Source organism: Nicotiana tabacum, chromosome 8 (genome assembly GCF_000715075.1).
Source record: "Nicotiana tabacum cultivar K326 chromosome 8, ASM71507v2, whole genome shotgun sequence".
NCBI lineage: Eukaryota > Viridiplantae > Streptophyta > Magnoliopsida > Solanales > Solanaceae > Nicotiana > Nicotiana tabacum.
In genome coordinates, this window is record NC_134087.1 from 84,484,947 (window position 1) to 84,503,741 (window position 18,795).

The following is an 18,795-nucleotide window of genomic DNA, read 5'->3' on the forward strand; positions in this document are numbered from 1 at the left end:
GGCTGAACTGCTCCAACTGGCTGAGCCGTTAGAGTCTAGAAATAGGGAGCCATCTGCTTCAGAGTGCGGGTAGCAGGAGTCTGTGCTCCTCTTCTGACTTGAGAGATGGTTGGTACTACAGTAAATAGGCCTTCCCGGATGACACTCTCCATAAGGCCCACTAGATGGACCAGAGCATCCTGGAGTTCTAAGGTAGCAATGAACACTTCTGGGACCTGAGCTGGGCCCACCGGAACTGCCTGGGCCAGAACCTCATCATCAAAATTAACCTGAGGCTCCGCCGCTAGTACTGCCGCTCTGGTCTGAGCTTTGCCCCTGCCTCGACCTCTAGCACGGCCTCGCCCTCTGCCCCTTGCGGGAGCTGCTGCTAGGGGCTCGGGATGTTGATCAGTGGATGAGGAAGCGAGTGTTCTCACCATCTGCGAAAGAACAGAGTAGAAATTCAATTATCATTGAGGAACCAAACCGCATGACAAAGATGAATAGAAGTGAAACTATTCCTAAATCTACAGCCCCTGGGGGATAAATACAGATGTCTCTGTACGTATCCCTCAGACTCTACTAAGCTTGTCTATGAATTGTGAGACCTAAGCAACCTATAGCTTTGATACCAACTTGTCACAACCCGTATTTTTCACCTTCGGGAGTCGTGATGGCGCATACTAGTGAAAGTTGGGCAAGCTAATAATTCCAAGTATTTACCTATTCTATTTTTAATCTTTTAACAATTGTGAATTTGCATTATATAAACAACGGAATTAAATAAGTGGAAGAACGAAATGTAACAGTTTAATATTAATACCGATACAAATCCATAAACTAAAAACTGCCCAGATCTGGTGTCACAATTTCACAGACTGTCTAAGAATACTACAAATAAGAGTCTGAAAGATAAATACAAGTTGTTTCAGAAATACATAGAAGAAATAGTATAGAAAGATAGAAGGAGATGCCAAGGCCTGTGGACGCCTGCAGGACTACCTCGGGTCGCCTAAATGGACTGAAGGCAGGAACATCAGTGGGGTCAAAAGCTGCAGCACCAGGATCTGCACACAATACAGAGTATAGTATCAGTACAACCGACCCCATGTGTTGGTAAGTGCCTAGCCTAACCTCGGCAAGGTAGTGACGAGGCTAGGACCAGACTATCAAATAAACCTGTGCAGTTAAATCATATACAACGGAAAAGTAAAAGCAGAAATTTACAGCTAAGGATAGGAGGGGGAAAAATGATACGAGGAACAACAAGTATCAGCAGAAAACAACAGATAAATGTAAAGAACACCATAGTTCAATTATCAACAAGAATCGGAAATAAAAGACAAGTGCATGGCATCACCCTTCGTGCTTTTACTCTCGTCCTCACCATAAAAATCAATAAAATCGGCACGGCATCACCCTTCATGCTTTTACCTCACATAATCATAGCACGGAATGATCCTTCGTGCATTATCACTCATATCATGGCACATAATTGTACATCGTGCGGCATGGCATCACCCTTCATGCTTTTTGTCACACCTCTTTTTTCCTACCCCGGAAGGGTATAAGGGAGTTTTTCCCAATTTAAGTGACAATTGAAACGGAATTATTTTATTTAAAATTCAGAGTTGCCATTTAGGATAATTTATGGTGTCCCAAGTCACTGGTTCAAATCCCGAATCGAGGAAAGATTGACTGTGTTTTACAATCCGTGAACATAGAAATCCAGGTAAGGAATTTTGTTAACCTGAGAGAAGGTGTTAGGCATTCCCGGGTTCCGTGGTTTTAGCATGGTCGCTCAACTATTATTATTGTCCTATTATTTGATTTTAAAAAATAGTTTTTGAAACCTATGTGCATTTTATTCCTTTTAAAAACCCGCTTTTAGTAACCCGATTGTTATACAATTAATTATTTGATTACACATTGCGAATCATGTCACAGAAACCGTACCCATGATCTACAACATGTTTATTTTATTAACAAAATTAAATTGTGGCCGGGTCACATAAATGTACCCCCGGATTTTAGAAATTAAGCATCACAACTACGTCATGGGAACCGTACCAGTAGCTATGACAATTTGTTTAATTAATGCGCCTAAAGCAAACTACGAGAGTTCAAGGTATTTTTCTATACTAGTTAAGATAACGATGTGAGGGACATAGACTAGGTGATTGGATGGCACACCTCAAATTTATTAAAGAAAAGTATTCAACTAAGTGAACTATGGATATTCATATTTAAAAATTAATTTGAGATTAAGTATCACAACCATGCCATGGGAACTATACCCATAGTTGTGATGATTTAATTACGTGCCTAAAGCAAACTACGATGTTTATACCCCACTCAATCCGTTCTTATCAATAAGGTACTTGGTCAAAATTCTTGTTTATTTTCGTCCACCAAAACAATAGTATCATCATGCTTTGGCAAATAAGAATCGTAAAACCCTTTAAAATAAAATAAATAAATACAAGCATGTTCAATTCTATCATATGATATTAGAAGCTCAAAATTAATAACTAAAATCCAAACATCACATATCTAGAGAAAATATTGCAACAGAGAAATAAAAACAAATGCTATAATATTAGCGTCCAAACAACTGGTCCAAAAAATAGTAACCAATAAGGCAAGGTGAATCAATCATAATCTCACGTTCAACCGGATTCGGAGAATACAAACATAAGAAAACATACCCCTGATTCGAACCGAAACTGCCACGAATTGAAATTTGCCTTTGATTAATGAAAATTTCGATAGTTACAAGGGCGTAAAGTAACCACAGCCACAATCAAATCCGAAACAGCAATCAAAATCATCTGAAACTACGAACCACAATTCCTAACCTCGATGAACAGTGACGACCTCAGAACCGAACTTCATATGAAGTCTATGAAGAATCGAAACAGAAATGAAATGATTTTTGTTTTTGTGTTTCGAATTTGAAACCCAAATTGAAACGAAGAAGAACTGAAATTGACGGATGATGGTGGTTGTCGGAACGGAGGTGGAGTTGGATGGTTGTTTGGCTGGTCGACAGCGGTTTAGGAGGTGTGTTTGACGCCGGGAGTGAGGTTTTCTTAGGGTGTTGCGGCTATTATTGTTGTGTAGGTTAAGGTCTTGAGTCTTTGGTCTTGTAATATGAAAGAGAAGAAGCCATAGCTGGGAAGGTTTTACAGGTTCGTTGTTCTTTGGATTACAGGGGTCTGCCCATTGGTGCTACATCAGATCTCTATGTATGTATAGGTCTGTGTAGGTCTTGAAGAGAGGGTCGTTTGAGGTGGGGCGAGGAAGATGGATTTTAGGGGTGGGGTCTGATTTTTTGAAAACGGCGGATCCCTCAACTAGGTCTCTAGCTCTTGTTTTGATTAGGATTCTTGGTTAATTTTATTTGTGTAGTGTGCTGATGGGTTAAGGTTTGGGCTTTTGGGTTAATGGGCTAAGAGATTGGTTTAATTAGGCTAAAAGCAAGACTAAATTAGTCCAAAAAATTAATTCTATTCCCTCCTCCTTTTTTGTACGTAAAAATAATATAGCAAACAAGATAAACTATTAAAAATACTACTTAATCTTACTTAAGAAAATAACTATTAAAATAACACTAACCGTTAAAACAAACCTATTTTTGGTATTTTTCAAGATTAAAAATGACAACAAAACATTAATGAAACTATTTTTTGTAATTTTCATTTTTCGTGATAAAATAAAGTAAAAGGGCCAAAACTAATTAAAATAGTGATATTAGGCCTAAACTAAATATTTAAATACTAAAATATGTAAAATCTTGAGGAGGGTCAAAAATAAAATGTCTACAGCAGCCCCTCTTTGACTGGGAACGCGAAGAGTTTTCAGACAAAGAACGACTAGACAGGTTTTTTGACCCGACCTTTATTTCAAGAGACCAAAACTAAGAGAAAGGGGAATGTAACCGAGCCCTGGTATCTGAGCTGCCTACATATCCTTGGCTATAAAGGAATCAGGCCACGTGTAGTTCAGAAGTGAATGAGGTGATAGAGTATACCGAGGTGGAGAGCCGGTTGAGGTGTCGTTCCGTCGAGGTTCCGGTCTGCGGTCCTGTTATTACATCGAAATCAAAAAATCAAAAAGACTAACTAAGCATGTCAACTATGAGTTACAAGATTCCTCTCTATAAGTCTTCTGAAGCTTGATCTTGAGTCTTGAATAGTTCTTTATATAGACTTTAGATTTGAACCTTGACGCTCGCTAGTTATAGGTGCTAGTTCATTCTTCTTCGGATTAGGACCGGACATGAAATGGTCATTATTTCAGTCATCATGTCTTGAGTAGTTCACATCTTTCTCTACTTCTGCATTTTGGATTCACTTCTTCTTCTTTTTTATTTTATTTTATTCTGGATTGTGACTAACTTGTGTTGATCATCTCGGACAGTTGGCTCACATTCTTGCTGCAAACTTCTGCTTCTTCTAACTTGAATTGTATTGTAAAATGACTTCCCTTGTTCTCCAGGTGGGCGCCTGCTGCCAAAACTTGAATTATATTCCCTTGTTTTCCAGGTGGGCACCTGATTGCCATAAACTTGAACTGTATTCCCTTGTTCTCCAGGTGGGCGCCTGATTGCCAAAACTTGAACTGTATTCCCTTGTTCTCCAGGTGGGCGCCTGATTGCCAAAACTTGAACTATATTCCCTTGTTCTCCAAGTGGGCACCTGATTGCTAAAACTTGAACTGTATTCCCTTGTTCTCCAGGTGGGCCTGATTGCCAAAACTTGAACTGTATTCACTTGTTCTCCAAGTGGGCGCCTGATTGCCAAAACTTGAACTGAATTCCCTTGTTCTCCAGGTGGGTGCCTTCAATCAAAACAACAAAACAAACAAAAAAAAATTTCTGCCCCAGTTTGCACTCGAAAGATTTGTGAGTTGTTAGCAAAATTGTAAACCACTTGTGCTATTGATGCAATGATGAGAGTAAACTAAAGACTCGACTAGGATGTGCGTCTCCTATGATTAAAATTGACAAACTTATACTAGGAAGTGTGTTTCCGAAGAGTAAAACTAGCAAACTTTGACTAGGAAGTGCATCTCCTAAAACAAATATAACAATAGTGACTCAAACTAGGAAGTGCATCTCTTAGATGGACTTAAACAACCAAAACTAGGAAGTGTGTCTCCTAAAATAAAAATATAACTTGAAAGACCCAGACTAGGAAGTGCGTCTCCTAGGGGTGAAACTTGAATGAACCAAACTAGGAAGTGTGTCTCCTACGGGTGAAATCCTAATTTAGGAAGTGCGTCTCCAAAAACAAAATATAACCTGAAAGACCCAAACTAGGAGGTGCGTCTTCTATGGGTAAAACTCGATTTAGGAAGTGCATCTCCTAAAACAAAATATAACCTAAAAGACCTAGACTAGGAAGTGCATCTCCTAGGGGTGAAACTTCAATGATTCAAACCAGGAAGTGCGTCTCCTAGATGAAACTTAAATGACACAAACTAGGAAGTGCGTCTCCTAGAGGATAAACTCTTAATTTAGGAAATGTGTCTCCTAAAAGTATATCCTAAAGAACCCAAACTAGGAAGTGCGTCTCCTAGGGGTGAAACTTCACCGACTCAAACTAGGAAGTGCGTCTCCTAGAAATGAATTTAAATGACCAAAGCTAGGAAGTGCGTCTCCTAAGGATAAAACTTAATTTAGGAAGTGCGTCTCCTAAAGAAAAAATATAAACGGAAAGACCCAGACTAGGAAGTGCGTCTCCTAGGGGTGAAACTCAATTTAGGAAGTGCGTCTCCTGAAAGTGTATCCTGAAAGACCCAGACTAGGAAGTGCGTCTCCTAGGGGTGGAACATTAATGACTTAAACTAGGAAGTGCGTCTCCTAGGAATGAATTTAAATGACCAAGACTAGGAAGTGCGTCTCCTAGGGGTGAGAATCTCGATTTATGAAGTGTGTCTCCTAGAGCAAAATATAACTTGAAAGACTTAGACTAGGAAGTGCATCTCATAGGGGTAAAACCTCAGTGACTCAAACTCATATGATCCAAACTAGGAAGTGCATTTCCTAGGGGTAAAATTTCAATTTAGGAAGTGCGTCTCCTAAAACAAAAATATAACCTTAAAGATCTAGGATAGGAAGTGTGTCTCCTAAGGGCGATACCTCAATTTAGGAAGTGCATCTCCTACAACAAAATATAACTTGAAAACCCAGACTAGGAAGTGTTTCTCCTAGGGGTGATGTGTGATCTTCTCAATAGCCTTTGCGTAAGCAGAACTGGGGCATTACACATGAAAAATTCAAGCTTCCAAGCTTTGATATGAACATAGCCTTCACCCCTGTTTCAGACAAAGAAAACTTGTGAGTTTAAACATGGTGGTTGGTTTGTGGCCTTGACTTTGTGGTGATTGCTACTTCACTTGCCATGATAACTTTGATTTCAACTTGAAATACATTGCTTGTTCATTGACTAAACACTTTCTCTGTCACCCTTATCACAAAAAACACCTCTGATTCATTCTAACCCAATACTCTTTATCTGTTGAATTGTGCTCATGAATTGCCACATACTGAACCTTTGGATTTCACATGAATCCCAAAGCACGTTGATTGTTGCCAACTCAGTGAGTCTACTGTTCTTTCCTGACTTATGCCACTTTGATGTGTAAGATAGATTCCGTTTCGTACAATTGGAAAGTTGGTAGCAAATTTTGAAGTCATTTCTCACTTGTTTTGACCAAACAGACTCAAGAAAAGGAAGTAAACAAGACAAAAGGAATAGAGTAAAGCACAATGGAAAGAGATGATACCTAAAAAGAAAATTACAAAGTAGAAACCTATTAGATGTGGACAACAACTCTAATGGCTATGCCATGCACCTTTTGATTAAGTGGCCTAATATGTCAAGCAAGTCTAATGCTCAACTCTTGTTGTACCTCTGAGTCGTGAAACTGGGCTTCAATGCTCCGATTATCCTATCTGATTCACGGGCCTTATTCGACTTGTAGTGCTCGAAGGGTTTTTACCATCAAGCCTCTCTCATTTTGTTCTTTCTCTCAACTTACCGTTGCCTTATAGTGCTTGTGAAGGTTTTCACCGATAAGACTCTCATTTTTGTTTTCCTTGTGTAGAACGGAGTGTTGCCCCTGATGTGAATCATACCTCTAACTCACTTGACTTGGCACTACTCAAAGATTGATCGGAAGGTCTTTGTTAGGACCGTAATGTAGGCTTTTGGATAGGATTAGAAAAAAGGGGTATCATAAAGGCTCAAAACGGCTTAAAAGGGCTCAAAATTACAAATTTTGGAATCAGATCTCTTACAACAACCACAACTTCTGCCCCAGTTTCTTTGCTTGGGGACTTTTGAATTTTTATTTTGATGGGACCGAACCGTGAGGCTGCCTACGTATCCTTAAAAGGAATCAGGTCAAACGTAGTTCATGACATAGGAATTGCTTTGTTTTTGTTACTTGTGTTTTCTTTTTCTTTCTCTTTTCTTTTCATGTTTTCTTTTCTTTTCTTCTCTTCTTCTTCTTCTTTTTTTCCTTTTTTTTCTTCTTTTCTTCTCTTTCTTTTGCTTTACTTGCTTTTTCTCAATTTCTTTTCTTTTCTTTTTTTTATTTTCTCGTTTTCCTCTTTTCTTTTCTTTATTTTTTTATTCTGTATCTGTATTTCTAAACTCTGCTTCTGATTCCAAAAGAGGGATATGAAAGAAAACGAATAAGGCTCAAAGGGGTAACAAAGGATAAAGTGTTTAGATAGTAGAATAAAATGTCTTTGTCATTCCAATCTTCAAAGCATGCCAAACACAAACAATACAATTAAACAAACCAAAGAAATCATACATAATATCTTTTAAGTGCATTAGAATTGATAGTCATATCCACACATTTGCCTTCTACATCTGTTAGATACAAAGCACCATTGGGCAACACTCTCGTTACCACGAATGACCCTGCCAATTTGGGGCAAACTTTCCTTTAGCTTCAGCCGGATGCGGCAGGATGCGTTTCAATACTTGCTGACCCACTTCAAATTTCTGGGGACGCACCTTCTTGTTGTATGATCTTGCCATTCTCTTTTGATACAATTGACCATGATACACTGCCGCCAGTCTTTTTTCGTTAATCAGACTTAATTGCTCCAAACGGGTTTTGACCCACTCATCATCATCAATTTCAGCTTCAGCAACAATCCGAACGGATGAAATTTTAACTTCCACGGGTATCACTGCTTCAGTACCATATACCAACAAATAAGGAGTTGTACCTACTAAAGTGCGAACAGTAGTGCGGTAACCCAGCAAAGCAAAAGGCAACTTTTCATGCCATTGCCTAAAACCTTGTACCATCTTTCGAAGTATCTTCTTTATGTGCTATCTGCCACAGTTTCACACAATTCGGGCTTTAAGTGATCTCAAAATGCCTTTACTTATTTTCCTCAAATGTCCCTATCATCTTTAAAATTGTTTCATTGCTTCCTGATTGAACTAACTTTTAAGACCAGACTGAGAATTACGCGTGCATGTCATGTCACTAGAGTCATCAGGAAAAGAACTATAAAAGGAAAAGATAACTAAACAAACACTGACTAAAAATAACAAAAAACAGGAAATTACATTAGACAGATGGTGAAAGGATTTGAACAATAAAACAAGTAAAATAAGTTGGGGTTACAACCCTGGAACTAAACCAGACAATACTAAACAAGCTACTACGACTAAACAAACTAGGCAAAATAAAAGGATAAAAGGGTTTGAGTCACAAGACAATATCCGGATTACAACCCTAAAAATAACCCGGACAATAGAAATGACAACAAAATAAACCACCAAGACTCCTCCCCTACTTGCCAAGATATGGAGCGTCTTTCCAATTACCAAGCACGACATCTTAGCCATTGGATTCCACATCAATATTTCCAAGACCATTAACAACTTCAATATCATTAAATTTAGTCAGCAAGTTCCCTAGAGGATTCGCATGCTCCCTGTCACTATCCTTGATCACAATTACCCCTTCTTGAATCATTCTTTCTATTTCCTTTTTCAAAGCACGACAATCTTCAATGATATGCCCTTGGACGTTAGAGTGGTACATGCATCGTACAGTAGGATCAAAACCTTTTGCATATGGGTCTAGAGTATAGCCGAGGAGTGGCTCAATCAGGCCAGAATGCTTTAACTTTTCAAACAAGCTTGTGTAGGACTCCCTGATTGGCATGAAACTATTTTTTTGCCTTTGTTCCCCTCCCTGCCCCTATTTTCTAGGGTTGTTGGGTGCTCGAAAATTTTATGAAGGCAAGAGTGCATTATGCGGTGCTGGCGCTCGCCATAAGGAGTGACCCGGTGGTTGGACAAATGACCGGACATTGTTCGGAGGATAATACTGAGGTGGATTATGTGGAGCTCGGGGATAGGTTTGGGGTTGGGATTGAGGCTGAGTATATTGGTGAGGCAGACCCTTTAAACCATGTCCTGATTCTGAGACAACCATGGCAATATCATCATGTTCTTCTGACCCAGCAAGCTTCTTGTGTCGTTCTGAATTGCTTGTGTTGTGGCTTTTAAAGTAGAATAGCTCATGATCTTGCTCGACTTCAGCCCATCTTCTACCATTTCTCCCATTTTTACCACATCATTAAAAGGCCTACCCACAACCGAGATCAAATTCCCAAAGTAAGTTGGCTCTTGAGCTTGAAGAAAGTACTCGACCATCTTGTTTTCTTCCATCGGAGGATTGACTCTGGTAGCTTGCTCTCTCCATCTGATCTCGTATTACCTAAAGCTTTCATTAGGCTTTTTTTCCATCTTGACGATGTACATGCGATCCGAAACAATTTCTATATTGTACTGAAAGTGCCCGGAAAAGGCCTGAGCGATATCGTCCCATGTGTACCACTTGCTAGCATCTTGGCGGGTGTACCACTCAAGAGTTTCCCCACTCAGGCTCTAACTGAAATACATCATCAATAATTTATCTTTCCTACCGGCGCCTCTCATCTTACTGCAGTAGCCTCTCAAATGGGTCATGTGATCTCCATGTCCGTCATACAAATCAAACTTTGGCATATTAAACCCAGCAGACAGTTGGATGTCAGGAAACAAGCACGGGTCTTTGTAAGACACGCTTATCTGGCTCCCTATCCCTTACATGTTTCTTAAAGACTGCTCTAAGATTTTTACCTTCCTGGATATCTCGTCTTGCTCCACTGTCTTAGAAGGCTTTTTAGTTTCACCGGGTGACTCAAAATGAGGAGCGTGAGAGTATGAATCCGAGACCTTGAAAGTTAGTTTTGGAGCATAGTGTTGGGCATCGGGGACTTTGAACAAAGTCTCGTTAGAGGATCGAGGAAAAGTAGCTGGTGGAGGAGCTACGAAAGCATGAGTGGCCCAAGGAGCGGGATATGAGGTGGTTTTGGCGGGTGGAGTGTGAAAAAGTTGCAGGTAGACATCAGCAGCAGTAGGAAGCTGGATTTGTGACAGTGCGGAATGATGACAAGGCTTTCAGTGTAGTTAGTGGAAACTGATGGTGGAGGACGCCCACTAATCCAGGCTTGGTATATTACGGCCATTTGTCCTTTCACCCTTAAGACCTCTTCTTTCAACTCAGATTCTGATTCAACAATTCCCTTAGACGGATCAATAACCCTTGTGTCCAACTCTTTGCCAGTCATGACTACCTTGCTCTCTGACCTTGTGTTGTATGGATGAGTTACCTTAAAAACCACAAACCAACCACCCTTCTGCTCAATGGAGATAACAAAAAGGAACAAAATGAGGTCATCATGTTAGCATTAGGGCATTTAACAGCTAAAAATATCACATTGCTTGCAATGCACCTAACAAAATTTAACGGTTCTAGAATGACTTCGAGGGTCACAAGGTCACTTGGCATCATCCTCATTTGTTCACTTCAATCTTCTCTTTTCGTTTCTTTTCTAGCACTTGCTTGCTCATTTTCCTTCCTCTTTTTTTTTAATTATCATTCTTTTCTTTCTTCTCATTTCTCATATCCCATAATTTCACCATCTTTTTCTCTCTTTTTTTTTCTCTTTTTTTTCTTTTCTTTTAAAAATAAAAATAAAAAAATAATTCGATCGAACCCTATATAGGTTGCCTACGTATCATGACGCTGCATGAATCAGATCTTTGCGTAGTTCGGCAAGATCGGGAATAAAGTAAACAAACTAACGTTCTCATTTTGTTTTATTTTATTTTCTTTTTGTTTATTACCTTAATGACTATTTTTATGAAAAAAGAGAAATAAAAGAAGTAGATCTTTTTTTTTGAATTTTATAGACTTAATGTTCTATAACCTATTCTAAACCTAAGCTTAAACGAGCATATATCTTCTTCTTTTTTTGAAACAAATACTCTAAGAGAAATTATTAAGGAAAAACCCTAGAAGAAAAAAAATTATTTTTTGATTCTTTTTTTTAGGAAGGAAATCTAAAGAATAAACCAAAGAAAAATATTTTGAATTTTCAATTGATATCCCTGAAAAAAGATTTCAAAGTGAGAAATGAACAAGATAAAAAATATTTTTGGATTTCAATTTTTGATTACCTAAAGGAGAAACTCTAAAGATAAACAGAAGATAAAGTATGTTTTTTTTCTTCTATGTACAATGTCCTAAAATTCTAGTGAAAGTAAAAAAGAATATATTTTTTTTGTTTTATATATATTTCCCAAAGAAGAAACTTAAAAGAAAGTCTCTTTTTTGTTTTGGAATTAACATCTTAAGAAAACTTCTAAAGAGGTATTAAAGAAAATTCTTTTTTTTTGAACTTTTAGTCTATACTAAAGGAAATATAAAAGCAATTTTTATTTTGAGTTATAGATAATAAATTCCTAAGGAAAGCTACCTCAAAAGAATTTGTCTTTTATTTCTAGAATTAGTATTCTAAAGAAAACATCTAACAGAAATATAAAAACTCAAAATTCCTTTTTTTGGATTTTTGATTTATAACACATCTTTTTCAAATACCAAATAGGAAATACAATGTAATGACCCGGCCGGTCATTTTGAGCTCTAGCGCGTCGTTCAGTAGTTTGAGGCTATGAGCAGCTTGACTTCAGGTATTATGATTTGTACGCATGGTCGGAATTGAATTTCGGGAAGTTCGGAGTTGATTTGGAAAGAGAATCCTCATTTCGGAAGCTTTAAGTTGAAATAATTGACTAAGATTGGATTTTTGAGTAAACGACCTCGGAATCGGGATTCGAAGGTTCCAGCAAGTTTGTATGATGATTTCGGACTTGGGCGTGTGTCCAGATCGGGTTTTGGAAGACCCGGGAACATTTCGGCACCTATTATAGAAGTTAGCATTTTATAAGAATTTTATAAATTTGGGTTGAAGTGAATTTCAATGCTATCGATGTCCGTTTGGGATTCCGAATCTAGGAATATCTCTGTATGGTGATTCTAGTGATGGGAGCGCGATCGGAAGTGAATTCAGAGGTTCGTGGGTCATTTTGGAGTCATTTGGCTAAAGATAAAAATTTGAAGGTTTTTGAGAAGTTTGACCGGGAGTGAACTTTTTAATATCGAGATCGGATTCCGATTTTGGAAGTTGGAGTAGGTTCGTAATGTGGAATGTGACTTGTGTGCAAAATTTGATGTCAATCGGACGTGATTTGATAGGTTTCGGCATCGAATGTAGAAATTGGAATTTCTTAGTTTCATTAGACTCGAATTGGGGTGTGATTCGTGTTTTTAGCGTTGTTTGATGTGATTTGAGGCCTCGACTAAGTCCGTGATAAGTTTTGAGACTTGTTGGTATGTTCGGACGGGGTCCCGAGGGGCTCGGGTGAGTTTCGGGATAGTTTCGGACAATTTCTAGGCCATTTTTAGCTGCTGGTTTTTGGCTACAGCAATATGCTACGCGATCGCGGGGAATCAGTAGCGATCACGATGAGTAAAGTGGGAGAAAATGGCCAGTGATTCGCGATCACATAGAGGAAAGTTTCTGTTACACTGACCCGACTTTGGAAGCTTGTATCTCGCAATCTATAAGGAATTTGGAGATGATCAAAAAATAAAAATTGTAGCCCTTTGTATCTAGTTTTCAGAATATTAAACCATTTGGAATTTGGAGTTGTGTACAAAAAGTTATGGGTGGTAAGGTAAACTATAGCCTATCGGGGAAGAGTTTGGAAATCGCGAAGAAGAAATTTGTGTTGCACGGGGCTGACTTTGAAAGATTATATCTTGTAATATATAAGGAATTGGGAGATGAGTAAAGCGCAAAAGTTGTAGTACTTGCAGTCTAGTACAAAAGGTTAAACCATGTGCAATTTGGAGTTTTGTACAAAAGGTTATAGCCATTATACTAGAGACTGTCTAAAAGAGCTGGGCATTTGTTCTTCGCGATCGCGAACCCTTTTCCGCGATCGTGAAGGGCAAATTTTGGGCTAAGAGATGTTTTCCTTCATGATTACAAAGCATTATCCGCGATCACGAAGAGTAAATACCTGGGCAGAAGCTATATTTTGAGATTTTGGCCATTTTTAACATATTTGGAGCTATGGAGCTCGGATTGAAGCGATTTTTTAGGCAATTTTCACCATATGGATTGGGGTAAGTGTTCTATATTCGAAAGAAATTATACTTCATGATTCTATGGATATATTCATCATTTATTTCGGATTTAAATGGAAGAAATCAAGATTTTTGCAAAACTTTTCAAGAACGAAAATTCAAGATTTGGAGGTCAAGTTGTTATCGGAATTTGATAAAATTGGTATGGTTGAACTCGTATCAGAATGGGTTGTCGGATTTGTGAGTTTTTTCGGAATCCGAGCACGTGGGCTCGAGGGCAATTTTGTCAACTTTTCGAACAGAGTTAGGAATTTATCTAAATTGAATTGTTGTGAGTATTAGAGCATATATTTATGGATTTTCTCACTTATTGGCTAGTTTTGGAGCGTTGTTCATCGATTTGAGTCGTCAGAAGGGCTTGGAAGCCGGTTTTGGAACTTCGAAGCGAGGTGAGTCTCCTTTCTAACCTTATAAGAGGGAATTGTCCATATAGGTGAATTAATTGGAGATGTGCTCCTATTTGTGGGGGCTACGTATGCACAAGGTGACAAGAGTCCGTGCGTAGCTACTATTATGCATAAGTTCGGGTAATCTGGGACCCAAAAGCATGCTCTACTTGTAATATTTGAAATCTTGTTGTCGAATTAAAATGCTTAAATCATATTGAATTGGTAAATGAATTTCTAAAGGAATTAAAGATCATTTTATTGACCGTTAAAGAGAATTGCTATTCTTTAGGTAATTGTTTTTCCCTGATGAAGTCTTGATTGACTGTTTGAATATGTGTTTCTATGTGTACCTGCATCGCATGTATGATTCGCGAGCGGGGTGATTGTTTATTTATATTTGACCATGTCGCACGTATGATTCGCGAGCGGGGTAATAGATGCATATATGGTTCGCGCCATTCGACCCTCTGGTAGTGCACAGTTTAAATATTTGTTGGATCGGGCTGTACGACCTCAGCATGATTTGTGCATGCTTGTATTGCTTGCCTTGAGATTTATAGATGTTGATATTTGTTCTCCCTAGCTTGAGATAAATGTATAAATGATGAAAATGGATTTGGAAATTTCCTATTAATAAAAGAATTGCTTACTTGTTCATGCTATTGAGTTACAGCCATCTTTATGAAAACCCTCAATTTACTATATTATTGGTATATTACTATCGGACCACTAGTAAGTGTCGAAGTCGACCTCTCATCTCTACTTCTTCGAGATTAGATGGGATACTCACTAGGTACACGTTGTTTTCGTACTCATGCTATACTTGTTGTGCATTTCTGTTGCACAGGTGCACGTAAGTCTAGTGGCCTATTCTGGCGCAGCGGCATGATTGATACTAAGACTTAGGCGACCTGCACCTCTCAGGACGATCCGCAGCCGACAGAGACTCTTTCAGAGTATTGTACTGTATTTTCTTTTCTGTCCAATTGTATTCAAGACAGTTGTTGTATTACATTATTTCCTAGAAATTGCTCATGCACTTGTGACACCGGGTTCTGGGATGATTATGGGGTATTCTGTATGAACTTCTAAACATTCTTTTATTTATTTTGTAAAGATTATCTTTTACTAGCTAAATTGAAGGAATAATCATAGTTTTCACAATTATTTAAACGAGAATTTAATTAAGTATATATAATTGGCTTGCCTGACAGCGTTGTACGGCGCCCTCACGACCCTTAGTGAATTTTGGGCCGTGACATACAATAATAAAAGACTTGACATTACTGTACAAACTAGAAGGTAAAAGTCGACATAAAAAGAAAAACAGACTCACAACATAAAAAAAATCTCCTTAAGCAAACTCATGAATGTGTGATCCTGATTGGATGGTCCTGGGACGTCTGTCATGCTCAAACTCCGGTAAGTAAACCCACACTTGTATGAGAAAATTAAGACCAAATAAAGTTAAAGACCTAGAACACTATGTGAGACAATAACACTTCCTATTGGACAACATGCAAGACATGATTGAGCCTATTTTTTCAAAATGGCTTATGTGGCCTAGAGATGGCTAAAAGTGCAAAATTTGGCTACGACCCGCAAAGTCAAGAACCTAAGATTTACTACGAATACCGAACCCTATGTGGGTTGCTTACGTATCCCGCCCCGGGAGACGAGAATCAGGTTCGCGTAGTTCGGGAAGATTAGATACGGGCGAGAATTAAAAAAATAACTCATTTAGAGAAAACATATTTTTTGTCTTTTGTTTTGAAAAATGATGAAACATGTAAATTCTTTTGGATTTTCTTTTTCCTCATTTTTTCTGACTTTTTTTGAAAAAAAAATAATGGGAAAGTGCAAAATCTTTTTGAATTTTTTTCATTTCCATTTTTTGGTCTTTTCTTAAATAAGCGTGAAAGAAAGTTATAGCCGGGCCCTACTTGCTTTATTTTATACTTCACACTCTTTTATTTCTCATTTTTCCTCAACCCACATTGGTCCGCCAAATGACCCCTTTTACCCTTGAAGAATGTAACATATAGCACATAAGATGCATCAAGATGGTCTTTTATTTTTGGGTACGCCTGTCCTAGACGGACCCAACCTCTGTGTTGAGTCCCAAAAGTCAAATGCACATGATGCAATCAAGCGTTCCTACTAGGGATCCGGCATGAGTCTGAGTTATTCTAGGTTCAAATTCTGGTTATATTGTTCTAGACTTGTGTATCCGAGTGGACAACTCGAGCCGGGGGGGGGAACGTACCTGGAACCAAAAGGCCATCCGGCTTTGTAACTTGTCCGAACCTCTTTCTAAATTAGGGTATGACACTAACAGAAAAGAAGTCACGCCAGCGTGCACTTCCCCGAAGATGAGAAGAGAAGGGTTTCGTAGTAGTTTATATACCGTTCAAATAATATCAAAGCGGTAAAAAGCGACATTTAGCACATTAGGCCCAAGCATGTGATAAAAATCAGATAATAAATAAAAATAAAATATAATAATTATTCTAAGCTCGAATTCTTGGACCCTGAACTAGAAGTTCTGGGTTCTTGTCCCCAGTAGAGTCGCCAGAGCTGTCACACCTCCTTTTTCCTACCCCCGGAAGGGTATAAAGGAGTTTTTTCTAATTTAAGTGACAATCGAAATGGCATTATTTTATTTAAAATTCAGAGTCTCCACTTGGGATAATTTATGGTGTCCCAAGTCACCGGTTCAAATCCCAAATTGAGGAAAGATTGAATCTGTTTTACAGTCCGCGAACACAAAAATCCGGGTTCCGTGGTTTTAGCACGGTCTCTCAACTATTATTATTGACCAATTTATTTGATTTTAAAAAATATTTTTTGAAACCTATGTGTATTTTATTCTTTTTGAAAACCCGCTTTTAATAACCCGATTATTGTACAACTAATTATTTGATTACACATTGCGAATCATGTCACAGGAACTGTACCCACGATCTACAACATGTTTATTTTATTAACAAGATTAAATTATGGTTGGGTTACATAAATGTACCCCCGGATTTTAGAAATTAAGCATCACAACTACGCCACGGGAACTGTACCCGTAGCTATGACAATTTATTTAATTAACGCACCTAAGGCAAACTACAAGAGTTTAGGGTATTTTTCTACACTAGTTAAGATATCGATGTGAGGGCCATAGACTAGGTGATTGGACGGCACACCTCAAATTTATTAAAGGAAAGTATTCAACTAAGTGAACTACGGATATTCATATTCAAAAACTAATTTGAGATTAAATATCACAACCACGCCATGGGAACCATACCCATAGTTGTGATGATTTAATTACGTGCCTAAAGCAAACTACGATGTTTATACCCCACTTAATCCGTTCTTATCAATAAGGTACTTGGTCAAAATTCTTGTTCATTTTCGTCCACCAAAACAACAATATCATCATGCTTTGGCAAAAAAGAATCGTAAAACTCTTTAAAATAAAATAAATAAATACAAGCATGTTCAATTCTATCTTATGAGATTAGAAGCTCAAAATTAATAACTAAAATCCAAACATCACATATCTAGAAAAAACATTGCAACAGAGAAATAAAAACAACCGCTATAACATTAGCGTCCAAACAACTGGTCCAAACAATAGTAACCAATAAGGTAAGGTGAAGCAATCGTAATTTCACGTTCAACCGGATCCAGAGAATACAAACATAAGAAAACATACCTCTAATTCGAACCGAACTGCCACGAATTGAAATTTGCCTTTGATTAATGAAAATTCCGACAGTTACAAGGGCGTAAAGAAACCACAGCCACAATCAAATCCGAAATAGCAATCAAAATCGTCTGAAACTGCGAACCACAATTTTAAACCTCGACGAACAGTGACGACCTTAGAACCGAACTTCAAACGAAGTCCATGAAGAATCGAAATAGAAATTGAAATGATTTTCGTTTTTGTGTTTCGAATTTTAAACCCAAATTGAAACGAAGAAGAACTAAAATTGACGGAATGGAGGACAGTGACGGACGACGGTGGTTGTCGGAACGGAGGTGGAGTTGGATGGTTGTTTGGCTGGTCGGTAGCGGTTTAAAAGGTGTGTTCGATGCCGGGAGTGGGGTTCTCTTAAGAAGTTGTGGTTGTTGTTGTTGTGTAGGTTAAGGTCTTGTGTCTTAGGTCTTGAAATGTGAAAGAGAAGAAGCCATGGCTGGAAAGGTTTTACATGTTTGCTGGTCTTCGGATTACAGGGTCTGCCCATTGGTGCTGCTTCAGATCTCTATGTGTGTATAGGTCTGTGTAGGTCTTGAAGAGAGGGTCGTTTGGGGTGGGGCGAAGAAGATGGATTTCAAGGGGTGGGGTTTGATTTTTGTGAAAACGGCGTATCCCTCCACTAGGTCTCTAGCTCTTGTTTTTATTAGGGATTCTAGGTTAATTTTATTTGTGCAGTGTGCTGATGGGTTAAGGTTTGAGCTTTTGGGTTAATGGGCTAAGATATTGGCTTAATTGGGCTAAAAGCAAGACTAAATTAGTCCAAAAAATTAATTCTATTCCCTCCTCCTTTTTTGTACGTAAAAATAATATAGCAAACAAGATAAATTATTAAAAATACTACTTAATTTTACTTAAGAAAATAACTATTAAAATAACACTAACCGTTAAAACAAACCTATTTTTTGTATTTTTTTCAAGATTAAAAATGACTACAAAACATTAATGAAACTATTTTTTTGTAATTTTTATTTTTCGTGATAAAATAAAGTAAAAGGGCTGAAACTAATTAAAATAGCGATATTAGGCCCAAACTAAATATTTAAATGCTAAATATGTAAAATCTTGGGGAAGGTAAAAAATGAC

At 38.0% G+C, this 18,795-nt stretch overlaps 1 long non-coding RNA gene across 2 annotated transcripts; it reads right to left on the bottom strand.

Annotated features, from left to right (window-relative positions):
- Nucleotides 1-788: 788 nt before the first annotated feature.
- LOC142162753 (uncharacterized) lies at nt 789-18,381 on the bottom strand. Of its 2 annotated transcripts, none has more exons than XR_012694120.1 (3): nt 17,665-18,381; nt 2,688-10,708; nt 789-1,046 (listed from the first exon to the last, which is right to left on the bottom strand). It is a non-coding gene; the product is annotated as an uncharacterized LOC142162753 (long non-coding RNA). The 2 variants fall into 2 exon arrangements; XR_012694119.1 differs by having other exon boundaries at nt 2,688-8,343; nt 17,665-18,380.
- Nucleotides 18,382-18,795: the final 414 nt, after the last annotated feature.